Raw genomic sequence first — 21952 nt, forward strand, 5'->3', positions numbered from 1 at the left:
GATAGAGATATATGAGGGTGATGGTGGAAGGGGGAGGGGGGGGGATATTTGTGACAGAATCAATGTGGAGACCAAATTTCCACTCAAACATACATATCATTCTAAAAAAAAAAAAAAGTCTCAGTTGTATTTAAGTGGATTTTGTTGGTATAGGTAATATATCCCAATATTATAGGTAAAGTAAAGCTACATGACTAAGATCACAACTGATACAAACTCTCAGCTCCTAGCTCAGTTTTCCCTTCTATCTGAGATGTATTTGAGTCTTTGTCCAAATAATTTTTTTCCCTATAATTTGAAAGTCTCAACAATAATATGTGGTATATCTTGTTTGTTTTTCTGTAGGAATGCCAATCTGACAGGCAACCTAATGGCATTTTTGAATTTACAATATTACAACAAATAGAACAAATAGAACCTTTTGTTGTTGTTGTTGTTGTTGTTTGTAAAATCAGCAGATCAGCAGATCTCTGGAATAGAGAAAGACCTATTCAAGATCCAGTACTCATCATGAGCAATGCATATCCTAAAACAGAGTATTCTATTGAAAGAATTAAATAAAGGGAGATCTTAAGGATCAAAGCATTTCAGTCCTTAGTTGTGTGTAGTTTATCTAAATGTTTTTTAGACACCTACAGGACAAAGCCGAAGTTTGCGAAGTATAGAGAGCAAATGGTGAAATCTACTGTAAAAAGAGTTCAATTTAAAAGCAGTCCTGAGACTTAGGAAATATAATAGTAGGAAAAAGAGACTGTGGATATTAGCATACATATTAGCATAAAAGGAATACAAGGAACTCAGTAAAACAACTTGTGTTTTACTAAATATTGCACCATATGTGCAGGAAAAACAAAGTCACAATGGAACACTGATGCCTATATTAAGAATATAGGCATATCTTAGAAATATAATTCAGCTTTTAGATAGCAGCAGAACCCATAGAGGCTGAGATTGTAACCTTCAATACGTAAGTCATAATACATTACTAACTCAACAAAGAAAATAATAACAGTTTTTTTAAATAAAAAGAACAACATTAAAAAGGTTGTTAAAAATTCTAGAAAAGTGCAGCCAAAAGGATAAAATGGTTGCCTGTATGAAATGGTTACATGTATGAAGATTGCTTACAGATGACCAGAGAAATGAAGCCAGCTTAGAACAAACTTCAAAAGTATAGCAAAGTGGAAGAATACAAAAATATATTTAAAGTATGAAGATACCCTTAAAAAACAAAAAACAAAACAAAACAAAACAAAACCACTAAAGTCATGTCCACATGAGGAAAACACAAAAGGAAAACTGAAATGGAAAATAAAATTTAAAAAGCTCAACATCACCAGCATCATTAAATAAATAAATAAATAAATAAATATAAGGAGATACACTTCTCTAAGGGAAAAGATCCAACAAGAAATCCGTTGATGCAAGATGCCTGCCAGGGAGTCTTTAGGGTTGGTAGATCATGAAAGAGTGAATGTACCTAAAAATATAGGCAAAGAAGGAAAAATAGATTATACTTTCACATTCATGTCTAGTGCAGGAGATCTTAAATATTCCCACACTAGAACCTTTCCTCACATTAGGCTAGCCAGAGAAAATGTCTGAAATTTAAGTGTGAACACGGAGGGGTTTAGCACAAGTCAACAAAATGAAGAATAACAAATGAATACAACCAGCTGTTATTCCTTCAAGAGTTGTAAAGGAACTTGAGTATGAAATAGCTAAGCTGTCAGATTCAAATGTAGTAATAACTTCTAATTTATGACTGCCCTAATACCATAGGATGGAATATGTTTTTTTTATATCGTAGGATGACATATGATTTTTTTCTGGTTTCTTTGAAAGGAATGAAGATTTTCTTTTTTGAAAGACTTTAAATATGACTCATGAAATGCTAACCAGCAAAATAAATCAAAGTACTCCCAAATTAAATATAAACAATAATGTTATAGAAAAATCAGTGTAGCTCTTATAAAAGAAAGTCTGAACTTAGAACATTTTTTTAGGAGTCAAAAAATGTGTGGACAAGAGAGATGGGGTCAAAAAAGTCTAACTGGATTTCTAAAAAGTATTTGACAAAATTCTTCACTAAAAGGTTTTAAAGAAACAAAAGCATAAAGGAGGAAAGATCCTGTAAGCTAATTACTAGCTAGAAGATAGCAAGTCAAGGATAGAAATAATTAGGCAGCTTGAACAGTGTAGGGAGGTCATCACCAAAGATCTGCAGGGACCGGTCCTAAGGCTTGTGCTCTTGAAAGGCAGAATAAAACATCCAATTCAGATTTGTAAAGATAAAAACAAATATGACAAGTTACAGAAGGATTACACAATATTACAGGAGTGTAGTATAAAATGGTAAATAAAATTCAGTGTTGAAAATGTCAAGTGATATACCTGAGTAAAATCAATGAAACAACAGCAAATAAACTATCTTTAAATACAAAGCAAAAGTCCAGAAGTAGTTATAAGGAAAAAAAATCTATGAGGTGTATGCAGTTCTATGAAAACATTTCTGCATTGCTTGGAAGTGGTCAAAAACAGAACTGTGTATTAGCAGTTACTAGGAACTAAGTAGAGAAGAAACATACATAGAATTATAAAATGCTTTGGGTTGGAAGGAACCCTAAAGATCATCTAATTCCAACCCCCTTGCAATGGGCAGGGATACTTCCCACTAGACCAGGTTGCTCAAAGCCCCATCCAACCTGGCCCTGAACACTTCCAGGGCTGGGGCATCCACAGCTTCTCTGGGATACCTATTCCAGTGCCTCACCATCCTCACAGTAAATTTTTTTTTCCTTATATCTAATCTAAATCTCCCCTCCTTTAGTTTAAAATCATTACTCCTTGTCCTATCACTACACTCCCTGACAAAGAGTCCCTCTCCTGCTTTCCTGTAGGCACCCTTTAGGTACTGGAAGGCTGCTATAAGGTCTCTACAGAGCCTTCTCTTCTCCAGGCTGAACAACCTCAACTCTCTCAGCCTGTCTTCATAGGAGGGGTGCTCTAGCCCCTCTGATCATCCTCATGGCCATCCTCTGGACTTGTTATAATATGTCTATATACTTGTGCTGGGGGCCCCAGAACTGAATGCAGTACTCTAGGTGGGGTTTCACAAGAGTAGAGCGTGAGAATCACCTCCTTTGACCTGCTGGCCATGCTTCTTTTAATGCAGCCCAGAATACAGCTGGCTTTCTGATCTGCAAGTGCACACTGCCAGCTCATGTCGAGCTTCTTTTCAACCAGCACCCCCAAGTCCTCCTCAAAGTTGTTCTCAATCCATTCTCCACTCAGCCTGTATTTGTTCTTGTGATTGCCCAGGACCATATGCAGGACCATGCACTTGGTCTTGTTGAACTTCATGGGGTTTGCACAGGCCCACATAAATGCAAAGATTTGCCATTACATAAATCCATTGTGCTTCCTCCAACACACTTGAGTTTTGCTGAAAGATATGGTCCCCTACTTCAGAAGATTCATATTAATACGTGAAAAGATATGAAGATGGGCAGTGCGGATAATCCAAAGTGAGAAATAAGTAAGACAAAAGATTCAGATTTCGGAATAGTGAAAGGGTCAATGGTAAAAGAGAATTATGTAATACATACAAAGATAAATTAGCTGTGAAACTATTGTGAAATCAAATTGCTTTTTAGTAGTCAAAGATGGTGTGTTTTCGCACATTTTTTGCACACAACATTGCTTTATTGGCTTGGAGCTGGCCGGAGCTGGCTCTGATCTGACATGGAACAACTGCTAGACCCTTCTCACAGAGGCCCACCCTGCAGCCCCCCAGCTACCAAAACCTTGCCAGCTAAACCCAATACATTGCATAATCTCAGGTAAATGTTGCAGATTTCTGAGTACATTAAAGTTCTAGATGTAACAGCCAAGGCGACTGTTTGTAAGAGACGTCATGTCTTAAAGCCTCCATGCTCCATGATACAATAAAAAAAAAAAAAAAAAGATTAGAAATAATTAGAGAATTTATAAGCAGGAAGAAAAACTTAAATTTTAATCATGTAAAAAGATTCAAATAAATCCGTAATTATTTGTATAGCCATTGTGCTTAAAAACTGCAATGGTTCTCAGAATCAACAGCACAAAAGGCAACTGGTAATATGATTACAATTCTATGAAAACTGAAAATGTTGAAAGCAGCTAAAAAGTTGCATTGTAAACAGTGGATTTACTTCAGGATTTTATTTAATTTGTATGTTTTGCCTGTTTGACATTTTTCTGCCCCATGTAAAATGAAATAAGTGATTTAACTCTTTTCTAAAATGGCTTCCAAGACACGGGATTATACCTATACACTGACAGAAAATTAATGCTTGCTGAAGTACTCAAAGAGACTTTCTATGTTCCTGTGGAACATTCATGGAACATTCATCTTTGAGGCACCTAATATATGAATAAATAAGTACTGGCATTGAGGGAGGATGGGAAACAAGTATTTGTAGTACAGCCAAGAGGCAAGATGGGTCAAACCAAAACCATCAGCATTACACTAAGAGAATCTTGATATATTCTCCTGTCATGGCATTAATGTCTTACAATAGTACTGATCTTTGTGACCTTAGCAGGAGAACTCCGTGTTGACTTGCAGCCTCGCTGATACACGCAGGAACATATAAATGACACAGATGTGCTAGAAGTTAGAAACATAAGCTTCCTTTGTATCTTTTCAAATCCCATAGTTCATTGCTAAGGAACATAAATAAAATAAATATATTTTGTATGACAGAGGAATGTCTCAGTTATAAGAAGGAAAACATAAGCAAATGTCATAAGCTGAACGTAAGAAGAGACATTCTGGAGCCCTGGACCTTATTTTGTAAAGCATAAAGGTTTTTAAACCCTTTTTTTTAAAGGGGGGACACAACACCAAATTCCACATTAACATAATCCTACATTAGCATTTTAATGCATGTGTGTTTTTAATATGTTAATGACCCTTAATGAGCAAAAGGTTATAAATCAGTCTGGAATCTTCCTACAACTGTTTTTTTTTTTTTTTTTTAACCTTTCATCCCTTATCTTCCTTGCTTCTGCTAGCTCAACGCTACCAGTCTCTATTTTCTTTAAGGCTTCCTTATTTTCTCAGCTAAAGACTACACAAGCTACAAGTCTCCTTATTTTCTTCAAGGTTTCCTTGTTTCTTCCCAGTTTGGGACTACAATTTCACCAACAGTACTTTTGAGAGTTACATCTCCAAAGGCATGAAGCATTTTTTTTGAATGAATATGTCATGATCCATTGCACAGACTGGCCTTTGAATACTCAACTCCTTGGGAAAATTGCAGGAGATTTTTCAGTAGTTCTTGAATCATTCAGGAACCAGACAGATTTCTTTTAAAGATTCTTTATGTTTTCTATGGTCTATAACCATAGTTACATTTTAAGGTTAAACAGTGTCATCTCTACTCTGAAGATAATATTATACATATTTACATGAATTGTGCATGAGGAGGTGCACAGGAGGCTTATTTACAGAGTTAATAGACAAGCATTCAAAGAAAAAAAAAATTGTTCTGAATGCCTTAAAGCATAATGATCTCTCTAGGGTATGACTAAAAGCTTAAGATACTAGAATTGGCTGATTAAGAAATCATTTGTGCTCCCTTCTTGTTGGCAAGATATATACAATGTCTTTCATTAAGCAGAGATATGATGATCAAACATGAATTATAACATTCTAGTAAGTTACAATGACACAGGCAAGCAAAACGAAAGAACAGTCAAGTTGATGAAAGTGAACTACAGGCTTCTTCTGCTGTTTTACCAGACAACTTTATACAGACAGCTTTTTCCTTTTCTTAAATTGATATCTAAAAAGACAACTTTTGTTGTTATTTTGTATGCAAATATAATCTATATTGTAGAACTGCAATATATGTGTATATATATATATCCATTTTCAAAGGCACTTGAAGACTTTACCGTCTAGCAATTAAAAATGGCCATTCTCCAAATTATTAACCAGTTTCCAATTTGATGCTATAATTCACATTTTTAAGAGAAAAAAAGACTATAAAACTTTAGAGCATATGACAACAGTAAAAATAAGCATAAACAGTATGTATTTTTACATGTAAAAATTATTTATTACAGAGTGACAATAAGATGATTCAGGATTCTGAACTTGTGATTAATATATTCTTATGTACATCAGCTTCACTTCATGCCTTGCTACACACCCAAGATGTCCATTAATCAGCACTGCCACATAGTTTGTCATATCTTGTAGCTTATATAACACAATCACTCATGGTGGGAGGTATCTAAAGCTATATTACTTTTTTTCCACTTTGAGCTTAATTTCAGAGTTAGAACTTCTTAAGTTTTTTTGTTGTTTTTGGTTTTTTTTGTTTTTTTTTTTTTTTTTTCACAAGACATTTTATCATCATTCTAGCACAGACACATGAACATGTCATGTAGAAGTAGAGCATAATCACAGAATCACAGAATATCCCAAGCTGGAAAGGACCCACAAGGATCATCGAGTCCAAGTCCTGGGTCTGCATAGGACCAAATGAAATCTTTTTAATATGTAGGTATTCCTGATCTACATTTGAGGAGTTTTCCTCAGCATACTGTGCAGTGAGTTATGGTGGCTTATTTGGGACTTTCAGATGAAGTGGCAAGATACTGGATTTAAAAAGTTGTAATTTAAAATAAAGTGTGATCTCTTTGTCAGCATGAATGCACCAAGGATGACAGTATCATCATCATACATTTAATAAAAAAATAGAAGATACTTGTATTTTGAAGAAAGTACGTAAAGCATCTGAAAAGAGAAACTGAAGTCTTGAATATTTTCTGTCAAATCTTATTTGGGGAAAAAAAAAAAAACCAAAAAACTAATGAGTTAGATTTAACAAAAACAAACAAACAAACAAACAAAACAAACAAACACATAGGAAACCAGAATTTCTTACTCCATTGATTTCTCCCTTCTCCGAGGGAACATCTCACATTTTGGACTGTCAAAATAATTGATGCTTCTCCCCCCCCCCCCCAATAAAATAATAAAACATTTTGTTTGACACGGGAGAAGCAAAGCTTTTATCAAAATACAGATATATAATAGTAAAAGCACTGAAAAAGAAGAAGACAATTTTCTTCTGCCTCTTGCCTTGTTCTCAGCCCTGAGAAAAAGAATTTCTTCCCTTCTCTTTTTTGAATTATATCAAACTTATGAACCAAGTACCCTATATTAGTGTATGGTAAGGTCCCTCATATTCTACTACTGATGTCATCCTATTTATAAAAAGTAATGGAACACTCACTAAATCTAAAGCCATGGTATCTAAAAATTTCAGCTGATAGGGCATATCTAGGATTTAGTCGCTCTTCTAAATTAAAAATGTTGAAAGTCTTCTATAATTTTGAATTACAGAATCACAGAATATCCTCCCCCTGGAAAGGATCCCCAATGATCACTGAGTCCAGCTCTTGGCTCCACGCGCGACCACCCAAAAATCAGACCATACGCCTGAGAGCATTGTCCAAATTCTTCTTGAACTCCAACAGGTTCAATGTTATGACCATTTCTCTGGAGAGCTTGATCTAGTGCCAAACCACCCTACCTTTAGCTAACATCCACCCTGAACCTCTCCTGATGCAGCTTCATGCCATTCCCTTGAGTTCTATTGCTGGTCACCAGAGAGCAGAGCTCAGCACCTGCCCCTCCGCTGCCCTCATGGGGAAGCTGCAGGCCGCCATGAGGCCTCCCCTCAGTCTCCTCTTTTCTAGGCTGAGCAAACTAAGTGACTTCAGCAACTTCTCATACATCTTGACCTCTAGACCCTTCACCATCTTTGTAGCCTTACTTTGGACACTCTTTAATAGTTTTATGTCCTTTTTATAATGTGGTATCCAAAACTACACACAGTACTCAAAGTGAGATTGCACCAGTGCACAACAGAGAGGTACAATCTCTTCCCTCAGCCAGCTAGCAATGCACCCGTGGGTACAGTTGGCCCTCCACAGTTGATTCATATTCAACTTGCCATCAATCATGATCCCCAGATCCTCTTCTGTGGGGCTGCTCTTCAGCCTCTCATCCCCCAGTCTGTACATCCAGAGTTGTCCCTTCCCAGGTGCAAAATCGGGCACTTGCCCTTGTTAAACTTCATACTATTGGAGATTGCCCAGCTCTCTAATTTGTCAGGATCTCCCTGAAAGGCCTCTCCACCCTCAACAGAGCCCACAGCTCCTCCAAGTTTAGTGTCCTCCACAAACTTTGTTAGTATACCTCCAACTCCAGCGCCCAAGTCATTTATGAAAACATGAAAGAGAACTGGCCTTAAAATGGATCCCTGCTAGTGGCTGTCAACTAATGTAACCACATTTACTAGAACTCTTTGAGCCTGAGCTGTCTGTCAATTCTTCATCCATCATGCTACATATTTATCTAGCTGTGTGCTGGACATTTTATTCATAAGGATACTGTGAGAAACAGTATCAAAACCTTTACTGAATTCAAAAAGATTGCATCAACTGGCTTCCCTTGGTCAGCTAGATGGGTGACCTTGTCATAAAATTAAATTAAGTTTGTTAAGGACCCTCCCCTCATGAACCTGTGGCTGTGATCAATTACTGCATTGTCCTTCAGGTGTTTTTCAATAACTCCCAGAATAATTTTCTCTATATTTTTACCAGCAGAGAGAAATACTGGTGTCTAGATTTATACTACTGGTTTAGAAAAGCCTCGGCTGTTTTTCTTGAACATGTAAAATGTGAGAAAATATGGTGGACAGTATCTAAGTGAACTATTAACTAATTTATATAATTATTTCTGTTTCAAGTTTTTAAAAAAATATGTACAAGTGTGTTTGTGGAAATTACAAACCTCAGTGTGAGAAAAGGAGCAACCTAAGATAGGAACTGTAGTAGTAGCATTGGTTAAAAACAAACCAAGCTATGCCACGCCATGCCACGCCACGCCACGCCACGCCACGCCACGCCAAGCCACGCCAAGCCAAGCCACCAAACCCTAGATGAGAGTAAGAATAAATAAATAAATAAATTAATTAATTAATTAAATTTAAGACCAAACTTCCCTTCTCCCCTTTTCCTCCTCCCGTAACCTCCCAGAATTGAGACGCAAGAATTCTTAATTCTCTTGGAGTGGATCTCAAGAAGGTATGGGTTTATACAAAATGGGGAACTAAGCTGAAGTCAACATTTTTCAGAATAACTAGTTCAGCAAGAATCAGCACAATAAAAAGGGGAATAGCAATTTTCTAACCATTAACCAAAGCTGTGAAAAACAAGAATTTTTTTAAAGTGGGAATGATTAATTGCATCTGTGCTCTGCTTGGATTCAGAGGCAGTATTTCACATTCATTATTTATTTCCCAGTACTGAACTGAGATTAATAACTTGGACATATGCTTCACCAAGGATATTTAATAAATTCCTAGAGTCTGTATCACAGACTCCTGTGCCACAGGAAGGTAACTTAGGAGACAGAAATTTGCATTTTGAAAGGTGTTTTACCAGAGTTTTGATACAAAACCAATGTGTTTGCTATTTTGTGTACTGAAAGACAAAACTCTACACTTGCCAGCTTCAGATAGTTGATGGGCCATCACCACATTATACTCAGAACTTTCCATACAGAAACTGTCATAGTAATGTGTGATATCTTGGTTGACTGCCTTTTATACATAAAGAATTAGAGCATGAAAAGATTTGAGCCCAAATTCTGTCTTATGATTTGTACCAATTGTTTCTTCTGACCTTAGTAGGGTAAGTAAATCAGAGAACAATCATTGTATATGATTTGCTCAAGAACCTTTGTCAATTATTGCTAGACTATTAAATTAATTGTAAAACTAAAGATCTAGAAAGATGCCAAGTAGGATTTTAGAATCTTGTCGTTTCATAAGTTGATATAAATTGCACTGCTTAACTGTTTTAATGCAATTAATCCCATAAAAATCTATTTCTTGAGGTTAAGCTAATAAAATAAATACATATTTTAGCTTTTCACAGAGATGTTGCCATGCTCAAGGTCTAGAAGGAAATTTTTCCAGGCTTTTATGAAAAGTTTAAACATGAACAGATTTAAATAACAAATGAAACTACATAAAGACCTTTAAAAAACTTTAAAAAACTCCATCATCCAAAAATTTTATTTGTTTTGTATTCAGACTCCAGAAAACGTTTGTATCCCATTGTGATAGGATGATGTTTGTCTGCACAGCATGCAAATATTCTTCTTGACATATGGACCATGGCAAGTATGTAGAACGTAATTTCTACAAAGATTCTTCATCCAAAAAGAATAAAAGAAAATATGTTGGTATGGTTTACATTGTAAAGCACACAAAACAGAATGAAAAATAATAGAATATGAATTTAGAGTAAGTAAAAGCAGCTGTTTCATGAATGACCAACACATTCCAAATAGCTTATTCAAAAAAATGTGTTGAATATTTAGGATTACAAAATACATTTGAAACATGAACACTTTATGTGTAAAGTGTTCACAGATTATCAGACAGATGGAATATCTTCTTTAAGGAACATCTTTACCCTTTAGGGTATGTTGTATGTCCCGTCCCCGTTCCCCCGCCCCCCCAGTTAAGAGAAAATGTGAGTCACGGGGTGTTTGTAGCACCTGTACTCTTATGAAATACAAAATTCTTTAGATGTGTTGCTAAGGCAAAGAAAATAACAGAAAATAAGCCACAACAGTTCAAACTTGTGTCTTTATTGTGGGTAGGTATAAACACAGCAAAACAACAACAAAAAAAGAAGGATTTACAGTAGTGAATAATATAGGTTTATGACTAATAAGCTTTATTTCATATTTGTTTTCAGAGTAAAAAGGAAAATAAATTATAAATATATTTGCAGAAATAGATTCAAGTTTGACAGTCACCAGCAAGAGTGTGAGAGAGATTTTCTGTGGTCCATCTATTTGAGATCCAAGCTCCCAGGGTAAAGATAGAGAGAAATATTCATTAAAAAAAAAAACAAAAAAAAAAAAACAAAAAACCAACAGCAACAACAAAAACCACACACAGAATAAACAAAAACAAAGAAGCCTTAGTTAAGGTGTGCAGGATTATGCCAAAGCTGTACAAAACAGTTTCTACCACTTGCCTCTCAACACAACGCACAAGCAAAATTAAAGTTTAATGTCTTTAATTACAAAAATCTATATGTGGTTGAAAGTAGGGAAAAACCTACATTTCCCTTGCACATAAGCGTTATAATACTCTTTAAGCTAAAGCACTCATGACTTATTCAGCATGCTGGAATAATGGAATCAGGGTAAAGAAAAAAAGATGCATCATAAATAGTGCTAATGGAAGGAATAATACTTTATTTTCTCTAGATTTTGGGAGTTATATGGAAAATAAAACAGAACTGCAGAAGGAAAATATTACATCTCCTGGTTTAAATGAATACCACCGTAAATAAATAAATAAAATTAGTACCTCAGCTGCAAGTTTTCTATGGTATTCTTATGAAATCATATGACAAGTTCCTTGTCACTAGTTTTTGAAACTGATTTCATTCTCATTTTTGATGCCTTACAAAGGTCTAAAGTGTAATATACTTGGTGAAAAGCACCCACAACTATTTAAGTGGAAAAGTGGGTACGTAGAATTGTAGAGCCCGTACTATCATACAGCTGGAAGACAGCAGGTCTAAAAGGACCAGCCGGGACCCCAGAAGAAGTTTTTGTTTCAGGCTTGTCCTCCCTTGTGATATATTGTCCTACAACAGAGAAAGCAGACCTACCATGGCTACCAAAGTTTGGAATTCCAAGAAACTATATATATATATAGTCTAGTATTTCAATAAATTTCAGTAAATGCAGTGGGCCCCTTCAAAAAAAAAAAAAAAGTAGGAAAAGGATGTTCTAGTCTCAGCTCTAGGTTGCTCACTACACTGAGGTTATCATGGATCCTAGAGGGTTAAGAAAATGGCAGGCTATCATAAAACATTTTCAAAAGTATTGGATAATGTTGCCTAGGTAACTTAAATTCAAGCATCCCCTCATTAAAGTGCTTAACTTACTTTCTTCAGAGAGGGTTTTTTTTTTTTTTTAAGAATCTTGTTGCCATAATCATCTACCTCATTAAACTGGTTCTATGCCAGTGTGATTGAACTCTTGTCAATGGAGTCAAAGCAAAGCAAAACTGGTGCAGTGAGGTGAAGAATCGGGAATAACATGAATAAAACTGTCAAGTTGAACTTTCATCTAGTCGGAATTTTTTTCTTGTTAATATTTATATAATTATGCTTAGCGAGATACACAAATGGGAGTTAAGATTTGAAAGGAATGGTCTTCAAAATAACCTTTCAACTTCTGAAACAACTCGTTATATTCAAGTACTGAATCTAAGCTGCACAATGCCCACTGAGCAATAGCAGTACTTCAGAATGGACATAGTCCTAACAATATGATGATTAAGAAGTTGAATCAGCAGTTTCCTAACCAGTGTCAGGAAAAGGCTAAAATCTTGGTCTTCTGAAGTTCTCACCACTGAATAAAGTTGAGACTATATCTACTAAAGACTAGAATTTAAGTTGTTCAACAAATGAACTTCTCAAGTTAGGAATGTGTATTATCTCTTAATTTAAACATTCAGGGAGTCAGTACAAAACCAGGGATCAAACTCTGTCTTTACAGTTGTGTTCGAGTTCCCATTACTAGTTTTGATCTGCCTAAGTATCAGATATGCAGTACCCTGAAGCTTGTTGTTCAGTTCCACATGTTGGAGCTTTCTTTCTTTCTCCTGGAAATATTCAAATATGCCTTGAGTTAGAAAATGAATGAGTGTAGCTTCTGATGTGCTAATTGTGCTCAGGCTCAGGTCTTGCACTGAGGTCAAATGACATAGAAAGCCCTAATATACAACCTACAGTACTCATCCTCCAAAGTGTAACAGTTGCATGAGAACAGTCCACTAGAAATGGTTCCCTGTGAAAGCTCCCATCCTGTACTCAGGAACTGTCTGGGCAAGTACTTACTGGCCTGGACCAAGACTACTCCAGGTACAGTTCAAACAATATAGTATTATAAATAGTAAGATTCCAGTACCTAGCGAGTTCCCTTGATTTATTTTTTTTTGTCAAGTATAACCAATAAATTCTATATTCATATGACACTACAGCTTATATGTGAGGGTACATACAAGAAGGTGTAAAAGATCCTATCACCAGTGTGTATTTAAATCACCTATCTTATAATACGTATTATAGGTATATATTCTTACATTATGACTTCCAACATGTTAGATATCTGAATGTTTTCATGTAAGGAGAAATGTCACAGCAGGGGCAAGAGAGGTAGCATCTGCACATATAACAGCATACAGTATTGGTTAATCATAACCCATAAAATACTGTTATAAGCGACATATTCTTTTACATTGTTTTCATCCTTCATATTTTTTAGGGTGATGAAATTGCCTAAACCTCGTATCAGACACTATAATGATGCAGCCAAGTAAATGTCCCCTTCTTATCCTCTTAAAGAGACTTCTCAAGGGCATTATAAGATCACAGTATATAAAATCAATGAATACTGTGAAGATTTCAAAAGTTATATTCAGACACGGAATGCAGGTAGAGATCTCATAATTCCCAGGCATACAGTATTACTTTTTTCTGCAACTAGCTTATGATAAAAGCAAGCAAACAAACAAAAACAAACAAACACACACACACAAACAAACAAAAAACACCACACATGGACATTTATCCACAATACAGCAAAATGCCTAAATGTATGCTTAGACTTGCTTATATCTATCCTTTATCAAAATACTTCAAAACAAGAAAAGGAGGCAGGATCCTTGCCCTGAAGATTTTTCAGTTTATTTTATGTATGTTGAATGTATCTTAATTTAATATAGCTCCCAAATGATTACCACAAATTTTTACTTTAGAATTTGTAATCTTAGTTGTTAAGATACCTCAGAGCTATTAAGATGACTATTTCTTTTAACCTTTCTACAATTATGTAGGTGATTTGAAGATGACAACTCTATGACACCTAAATCCATTTACTAGATTTATACAATACCTTTGCATAATACGAAAAAAATTGGAAGATGGAAAATCTTGTAATATTAATGCATAAAGTTTCAAGCTTGAAGATCTACTAAAAAGAAATTCAAGAGTGACAGACTGTCATCAGTGTGTAAAAGATTTGGGGAAAGCAAAATGCAAAGAGAGAATTAACCAGAATGTACAAAAGAAAAAAGGTACTTAAACCTTATTGTCATTTTTCTGGCAAAGTTAAAATATGTAAGATGAAACTAGACATGGAGGAAAAGAAGAGAATGAAAGAAATACATGGAATAATTTGGCTACATCAGATAACCTGAATCAGAACAAAGCATTTGCATCTTTAGAAGACATGCATAACAAATGCTGCTAAAAATAAAGACTCCTTTTATGATCATTTTATTTTCTTGTCCTTCATCTAGTTCACATTCAAACACAAAAGAAAAGAAAAAAAAACAACCACAGTTGCATGCATAAGCAGAAGGGCTTTCATGGTCCTATTATTATAACTGTATTCCTGTCAGAAGTTAAGGGTAATCCTCATATGTTTTATATTGTTTTCCTTCACTGGTTTCCTGTATTACTCCCATACTGTATTACTCCCACAGTTGTTTTCTTGCACTTACTGAAGTTCCTATGAAATAGTCATTGATTGCTTTCTTTTCATTAGATGGGTGGGTAGAAGTGATAGCATCTAACTGAGTTACTCTGTTAAATAACTCTGTTAAATACTCTATTTCATTTGGATATATACTAGATACAATGTCTGTAAAAGCATATTTGGCTTTCATCAAAGCTGTCTGCTAAACTATATCAAAAGACTGTATTTCATAGAATATTTGGGGAGCAGGGGTAGACCTTGGAAATAAAGAGGTGTCTTAACACACATTTTAAAAATTGTTTAATCTGTTTAGAGTTCCAAAATACTTGATAGACACAGGTAATTATTTCCTTCTTGGTGACAGCTGTAGCACTGACAAGGCCATAAGAGATGGAAATGCAAATGCTATATGCTCCCCAGCTAAAGCTGGCTGCAAGGAGGAGTCTTCTGTATTTTACAGTCAGAAGCTGCCTTCTTTTTCCTGAATAATCTCATTTGTACCAAATATCATAATTTTACCCTAAAACACAGCTCTTTACAGTGTATTCTGAGTACAGGCAGAATAAAAGTTAGCACATTGGTTTCCAAGCTATATGTGCTTTTCTGGACAGCCAAAAAAATCTGTCAGAAAATAACTATCAAGTCTACTTTACAGCTTTTTTTTTTTTTTTTTTTTCTAGGAGTGAAAATGTCTTCTCCAACTCATGATTTTTATTAAGCCATTGGAAGTTCATACTTCTGAAACTTTTATCCTTCAGATATATTTGTTGAAACTCATCAAGGCAATCATGTATTTGAAGTTACTGGCAGAGAATAGTCATTTCTGTCTTACCCTTTTTGATTTTTTCCTGGCTTAGGAACACTTAATAAAAGCAGAGTTGAGCAAAATCCTTCCATGTGTGGCTGTATGCATATTTGTAGTGATCGTTTAGTGATCATTTCTCTTTCTGTGTAACATCTAGCCATTTCACTAAAGAAAGTGCAAAAGAGTGCTACTAGGAGCCCACTTCTTCATGATACAGCATGATCCTGTAGGTACACACCATTTATCAGCTTTTGCCCATACCTGAAAAAATAATTTAAGTATTTAAAGTCAAATTTCCATTCTTTCTTTTGTACAGCTCACAAATATGAAAATGCTTTCAGTCAAAATACATACTTAAAGTCAATATAAAATATTAAATCAGTAAAGTTCAAAAACTTTCACCTATCAGGCAAAGTTTCAGTCATTCGTTTCCTCTATATGTTCTACTTCTCTCATTTTTAGCCCCCTAACCTTTTTTTCGTATAAAACACACACACACAAAAAAAAAACGTACAAAAAATTATTTTCTGCCCCCACCCCATGCACAGCCTTTTTTTTTTTTTTTTTTTTTACTTTTCCCTCTGTCTTGGAAATTTGTGATACTGCTTTTTCAGTGTACTCCTTTTGATATGCTAAACCACAACTTCAAAACAACATTACATTTGATGTGAACAGCATCCTCTTATTTACATTTGTGGCTAGTCACTCAGCTTGGCTCAATCAAAGGAGATTGTAGATTAATACTTCTGATTGCCAGAGGTTAAGGTTAAAAAAAAAAAAAAAAAAAGTAAAATTATCTTCATAAGAAAGATATAAACCCTCTTAAAAACAAAATACTGAGGCAGGTTTCTGTCTTGTTTATGGTCTTCTCACGAATCTGAAAATGGACTGACTTCAAAAGGCTTTACTCTAATTCTCACTTATTCATTTACATAAAAGTCTAAGTGAGAATTAAACCCGTATGTCAGTAATCATGGGCAATTTTGTTCTCTTAGGTTTTCTAAGCATTCAAGTCTAGAGAATTTAAAAATACAAAAGAAAAAGATCCTAACAAACTTATACAGACAGTAAGTGCAAGGGAGCAAACAACAATAAAAAATGGATTATAGATGCTTAAAGCAGATTTCTCCCTCTTTGTCTCTTCAAGGCTCAGAAATAATCAGCTTCCCTGAGGGATATGTTTTTTTATATATGAAACATAGTTAAAATGTTGATATGTATTAATTATCTAAATCATCTACAACTTTAACAAAAGGTTATCATGTTTTATACATTTTACTTCTGAACTGTGTATTGTTTGTAGGGCTGTCATCTGGTTTATCATAAACATTAAATACAATTTTTCTCATCCAGGCAGCAGCATTGATGAAAACTGAAGCCTCCATCTTGCTCAGTCAGAATTGATCTTTCATAAAAATCTCTCTATCCATCATTCTCAAGTACAGCCAAACTTTTATTCTGGTTTAAGAGTAAGACTGCATTTTCGTGTATGAATACACACAAAACAGACCTTTGCCTGACACTTCGGGTTATACCATCCACGTCCCAAATACATCCTGTGCTTTGTAAAATTATAGTTCTAAAAGAGGGTATAATTATATAAAGCCAGGAAAAATGAGAGGTAAGGGGGATCACTATTGAGTGGCATAGAGGAGAAGTAATGTCTAGGCTATAAAACTGGAGTTTAAATCATTTAATCAGTTAATCAAAGTTGCTTAAGTCCTCAATGTCGTCCTGTTTTCGTTCTCTTCAGTCCTGTTGCATTAATGTTGGTTATTAATATTATAAAAGGTGATGGGTTTTGATTCTTGGGCTTGGAAAAAGGACTTTAAATATTTTTTCCTGTTTTGTTTTAAACACAGCAGTATGTATTTCTATTTTAAACTTCATACTGTTAGTGTATCCTTTTAGAAACATGACATTTTCATGCTCTTGCAGTATCATTGATTCAAGCTACAGAATTTGATGCCACTTCAATTCCTCTGGTCCTTCTAGGTGACGATAGCTCATCTTGTTCAAACATAAATTTCACTTCTGCTCATATGAGATATCATGGAAGTGTTGTGTTTAGAATACCGGCAGACAATCGTACACTTGTCCCCATGTTTTTAGGATAAAATGTAAACTTTGTCCTTATCACTCATACATTTGAAACTTGATCTTTATACTTCTCCTATAAAATAATATTACATCTTAGAAAAGGTGACACAAAACTAATTTGTATATTTCTGAGGTTACACTCTAAAATTTATATGAAACATTATTAAACTGTCAAATAATAACCTTTAAATGATCATGAATGGTTTGAAAGAGTGCATTTCACCCCCATGTCAGTGAAACAATTCAAGTGAAGAGAAAGGAGGTGTACCCAACTGATTTAATTATGAATTTTGCATAGCTTTCAAGAATTTCCTTAGGGCCTAAAATCCTGGAATATGGTGAGTATCTCAAACTTTAATAGTTTCCAGTTTGCATGGATATATATACCCAAGCTTTAGAAAGCAAGCAAGCAAACAAACAAACAAAACCAGAAAATCAGTAAAACAAGGAAAATCATAACATGAAAGTTACCTGAGATGTTGATTTTAATCTTGGGACAGCTTTCACAGAATTGCTAGGTTTCCATTATGCGCATAAGTTTCACTTTTCTTGAAATGGACATTGCTACTGCTGCATACTGTAGAACCATATCTGCTTTCTGTCAAGATGTTTTCCTTTGCATCTGAAAGATATGCTCTTCTTGGGAAAGACTACCTTCTTCCTAAAGCTTAATGCTTTGTAGCATAACCTAGCGGTGATTATCATGGGAAGTTTCAGGACCTACCTTTATTTTCCAATATATTGCTATTCAATAACTGTTGGGGAAAAATAGTGAAAAACTAATATCCTGCTTGGCACAATGAAGTCATATAATAAAGGTAATTTTCCTTTTTTAAACTGGTGCTTTATGAAGAACGTGAAACACAGAAAGTAAGATAACAGACTAACTTCCGGGAGATTCTTTTTTGATTTTTCTTTTTAGATAAAACATGAGACCATATACTTAATGGACTATTTATTTGTATGGCTTTTAAGTTTATAAATGATATTTTATTTTATATTTTGTATTATCTAATATTTAAAATCAGTTCATGACCTGTTCTGAACACAGGAATATTTCTTTTTCTCATGATAAAAGAAAGCTTAACAATATTCTTCTCTGCAAAAAGGACTGTCTGTTTCCCTTGAGTCATAAGTGTTTCTTTTTTCACTGATTATTCTCAGATGTAATATAGATATCCTATTAAATTAAAAACATGGCCAAATTCTGCTTTATTAAAGCATAATGGTAGATTTTAATATACTGTGGATCATATTTATTAATAGCAAAGAGTAGACTGTGCTCTATAATACATACAAAGATACAATATAATACATACAAAGATAAAGCAACTTTTCTAAACAGCACTTTGTATTCTTAAACTGAAATTGGAAATGAATATGCACAACTACTGCAAAATGCATGTAGGTTTTAATACTGTTTTTCTTGCTTTTGTAGACTTTTATGCATTAAAATCCTTTCAGTACCATGCTTCACATATGATTATAGAGACCAACTAAATAAAAATGAGACAGGAAGTGACAGTAGTAGCTTCAAAATAAACTACTGTGATTTGAAAATATCTTCTGCCTTAAACCACATTCTCAAGACTGAATAGAGTATTTCTTGTCTTCTGTAATAAGTGATGCTAACTGTTATAGATAAATATGATTTCAGATTTAGCAATTACTTTTAGAGCCATTTTGTATACAGCTTTGTGTGAATTTGGATAAATCTAGCTTACTCTATCATGGTTTGTCTGGAGAGGACATATGTTAGATTTCACAAATTTTAAAGTTAATAGTGGGTATCATTCAATTATTTTTCAACGTGCTGGGGAAATTCTAAGCTTTAATCTTTTTATTCCTTGGCAACAATTTTCACTTCGAAAATGCCTGTCTCTCTTTTCAAACTGAATGAAAAAATAAATAAATAAATTCTACATAAAAAACACCTCTTGCTATTGACAAACATATATATATATATATCCTTGTTAGATGAAAGAAATTTAAAATAGATAAGTCCCCTAAGAATTCCCCAGCCGTGCAGAGAAAAATAAACTAGGAATACATTCATTAATAAAACTGGGCAATGCGCTGATTAAAATAAATACACGTACGTAAGTCTTAAGAAGTTGAGTAGTAAGGAACACTGAATGTCCTAACATTGCTTAAGAGGACATTGTTTTTGATTGCTGTCCTGGTTTTGGCTAAGATAGAGTTAATTTTCCTCCTAGTAGCTGGTACAGTGTTGTGTTTTGGATTTAGGATGAGAATAAAGTTGATAATGCTGACGTTTTAATTGTTGAAGAGCAATGCTTACACCAAGTCAAGGACTTCTCAGTTTTTCACACTGTCCTGCAAGCGAGCAGGCTGGAGTTGCACAGTGAGCTGGGAGGAGACAGAACCAAGACAGCTGACCCAAACTGGCCAAAGGGGTATTCCATACCATCTGATGTCATGCTGAACAATTAATATGGGAGGGCTGGCCGGGATGTGGGGACTGGCTGCTCGGGGATAGGCTGGTCGGCGGGTGGTGAGCAGTTGCATTGTGCATCACTTGCTTTGTACACATTATTATTATTACTATTATCATTATTAATTATTATTGTTATTTCTCTTTCTTTTCTGTCTATTAAGTTTTATTTATCTCAACCCACAAGCTTTTACTTTTTTTCCTGATTCTCCCCCCCATCCCACAGAGGAGTGAGCAAATGGCTGTGTGGTGCCTAGCTGCTTGCCAGGTTAAACCACAACGTGTAATAACAGTATTAGTGCCAGGCTGATAACAAATAAGTCTCCATTATCTGCACTGTAAAACTGATGGGAACGTGGAAGACGTCGTTGTGCAATGTGAGTATGAATGTTGCCTAGTACATATGCCTGGTAATTAGCTACACTGATTTAGTAAATGAATAAATTCTGAATTTGTGAGTACAGGAGTATAAGAAATTCTAGCACTGAAGTGTAGTCCTTAAAATTTATGCTGCAGTGAGCTGTCACTTTTTGTCAAATGTTTTTTTGCATGGAAGTTTTAGTCATTCATATAAAAGAAAATATCTTACATGATAAACAAAGAACAGAAAATAGATTAAATGGATATATAGTTTGTTCAAAATGTTTAGCAAAATATGTTTTAATTATACATATTACACAATATAAATGTAAACACAGATAAATTGAAAGGCCATTGTGATGTCAGCTGTATTTTATAAAATTCTGAAAAACAGTACAGTTATATCCTAAAGCTTATATGCATGACCAGAATGTTTTATTTCAAGCTGTTGGAATTATAAGGATTTGATAAGCTTCAGATTTCTAGAATTGGCATTTACTTAAAATACAGTCCAGAACTCTGCTGAGACATTCCTTTTAGGACAAGTTTGAAAGCTATCACAGCATTCTATTACACATTAATTATGCTTTTATCCATCACAAGTTTGAACAATAAGAAAAGCTACATATTTTTCTTTAGATAGTTTTGATCACATGTAAGAAATTTTGTAAATCTTCAAGTTATACATATATTTAATTGCTTATGTTAATTCACAACTCTATAGCAATTTTAATTCTCAATTTAGCAGTTCATAAGTGCTAAGTCTTTTACCAACACCTTGGCTTAATCCTCACTCCCAAGAGCTATCAATTCTTGCAGTATGTGAATGTATTTGTGAATGAGAAACCATAAAAAAGTTCACCATGGGACAGTATATGTAATGTGCTTTTCTAATACAAACATTTTTTATTTTTTTTTCCTGGACTGTATGCATTATCTCTCTACTCGTTGCTTTTGTTTTCTCTTATGCATTTGTACAGTTTATTTGACAACTTTCAGCAACAAGCATACAAGCTTCCTTTCCATAGTTGCTTGTAGAAGAGTATAGCAGCTCTTCCTGACCCAGTAGCTAGAGAGATGATGCTATGACAGAGGATCAAACATTTCTTGATTCCTTTTAATCATAAATTTGAATCTGGAATATTACATTCTATTAGATTAATTATATCATATATATTATATATATATATTTCTTAGATAAATATATTCTTATACAATATACATTAAAGAACGTAACTCGAAGTCAATTCAAACAAAAGTCTAGAGAAAGAAAAGAAAGAGGAAGAGGAAGAGAGAAAGAGATGGAACAATCTTAATTTAACATTTCAATTAAAGATTATGTTTTAAATTTGTACAACCTTTTGGTACTATTTTGGTTTCTATACTTTGTCTAGGCATGATTATTGAGTTTTGCAAGTGTGGGCTCACATCCAAGAAAACATTTGTGGATTAAATGTCCTTTAGATAAAAAAAATGTGAAAAACATAAAAAGATCATTCAGCAATCTTGTATTTATGCATCAATGGATTGACATATATGTATGTAAAAGCAATAAATGAATGAGCTTTATTTCCTATCTTCAATCTGT

The 21952-nt window shown here is 34.4% G+C and overlaps 2 long non-coding RNA genes across 4 annotated transcripts in view; one reads left to right on the forward strand and one right to left on the reverse strand.

Annotated features, from left to right (window-relative positions):
* Positions 1 to 21952, reverse strand: part of LOC310897209 — a 134385-nt gene that overhangs the window by 65547 nt on the left and 46886 nt on the right. Inside the window, exon 3 of one of the 2 annotated variants that reach the window (XR_014582130.1) lies at positions 8858 to 9001. The exons of the other annotated variant lie outside the window; for it this stretch is intronic. This is a non-coding gene — a long non-coding RNA (uncharacterized lncRNA). The remainder of the gene's footprint in view (positions 1 to 8857; positions 9002 to 21952) is intronic. 2 annotated transcript variants of the gene reach the window in all.
* Positions 9090 to 17968, forward strand: LOC310897206. 2 transcript variants are annotated; one of them, XR_014582127.1, is made up of 4 exons: positions 9094 to 9150; positions 10164 to 10253; positions 14001 to 14240; positions 15325 to 17968. It is a non-coding gene; the product is annotated as an uncharacterized lncRNA (long non-coding RNA). The 2 variants fall into 2 exon arrangements; XR_014582126.1 differs by lacking the exon at positions 10164 to 10253 and having other exon boundaries at positions 9090 to 9150.

This window comes from Anser anser (assembly GCF_964211835.1).
Source record: "Anser anser genome assembly, chromosome: 3".
NCBI lineage: Eukaryota > Metazoa > Chordata > Aves > Anseriformes > Anatidae > Anser > Anser anser.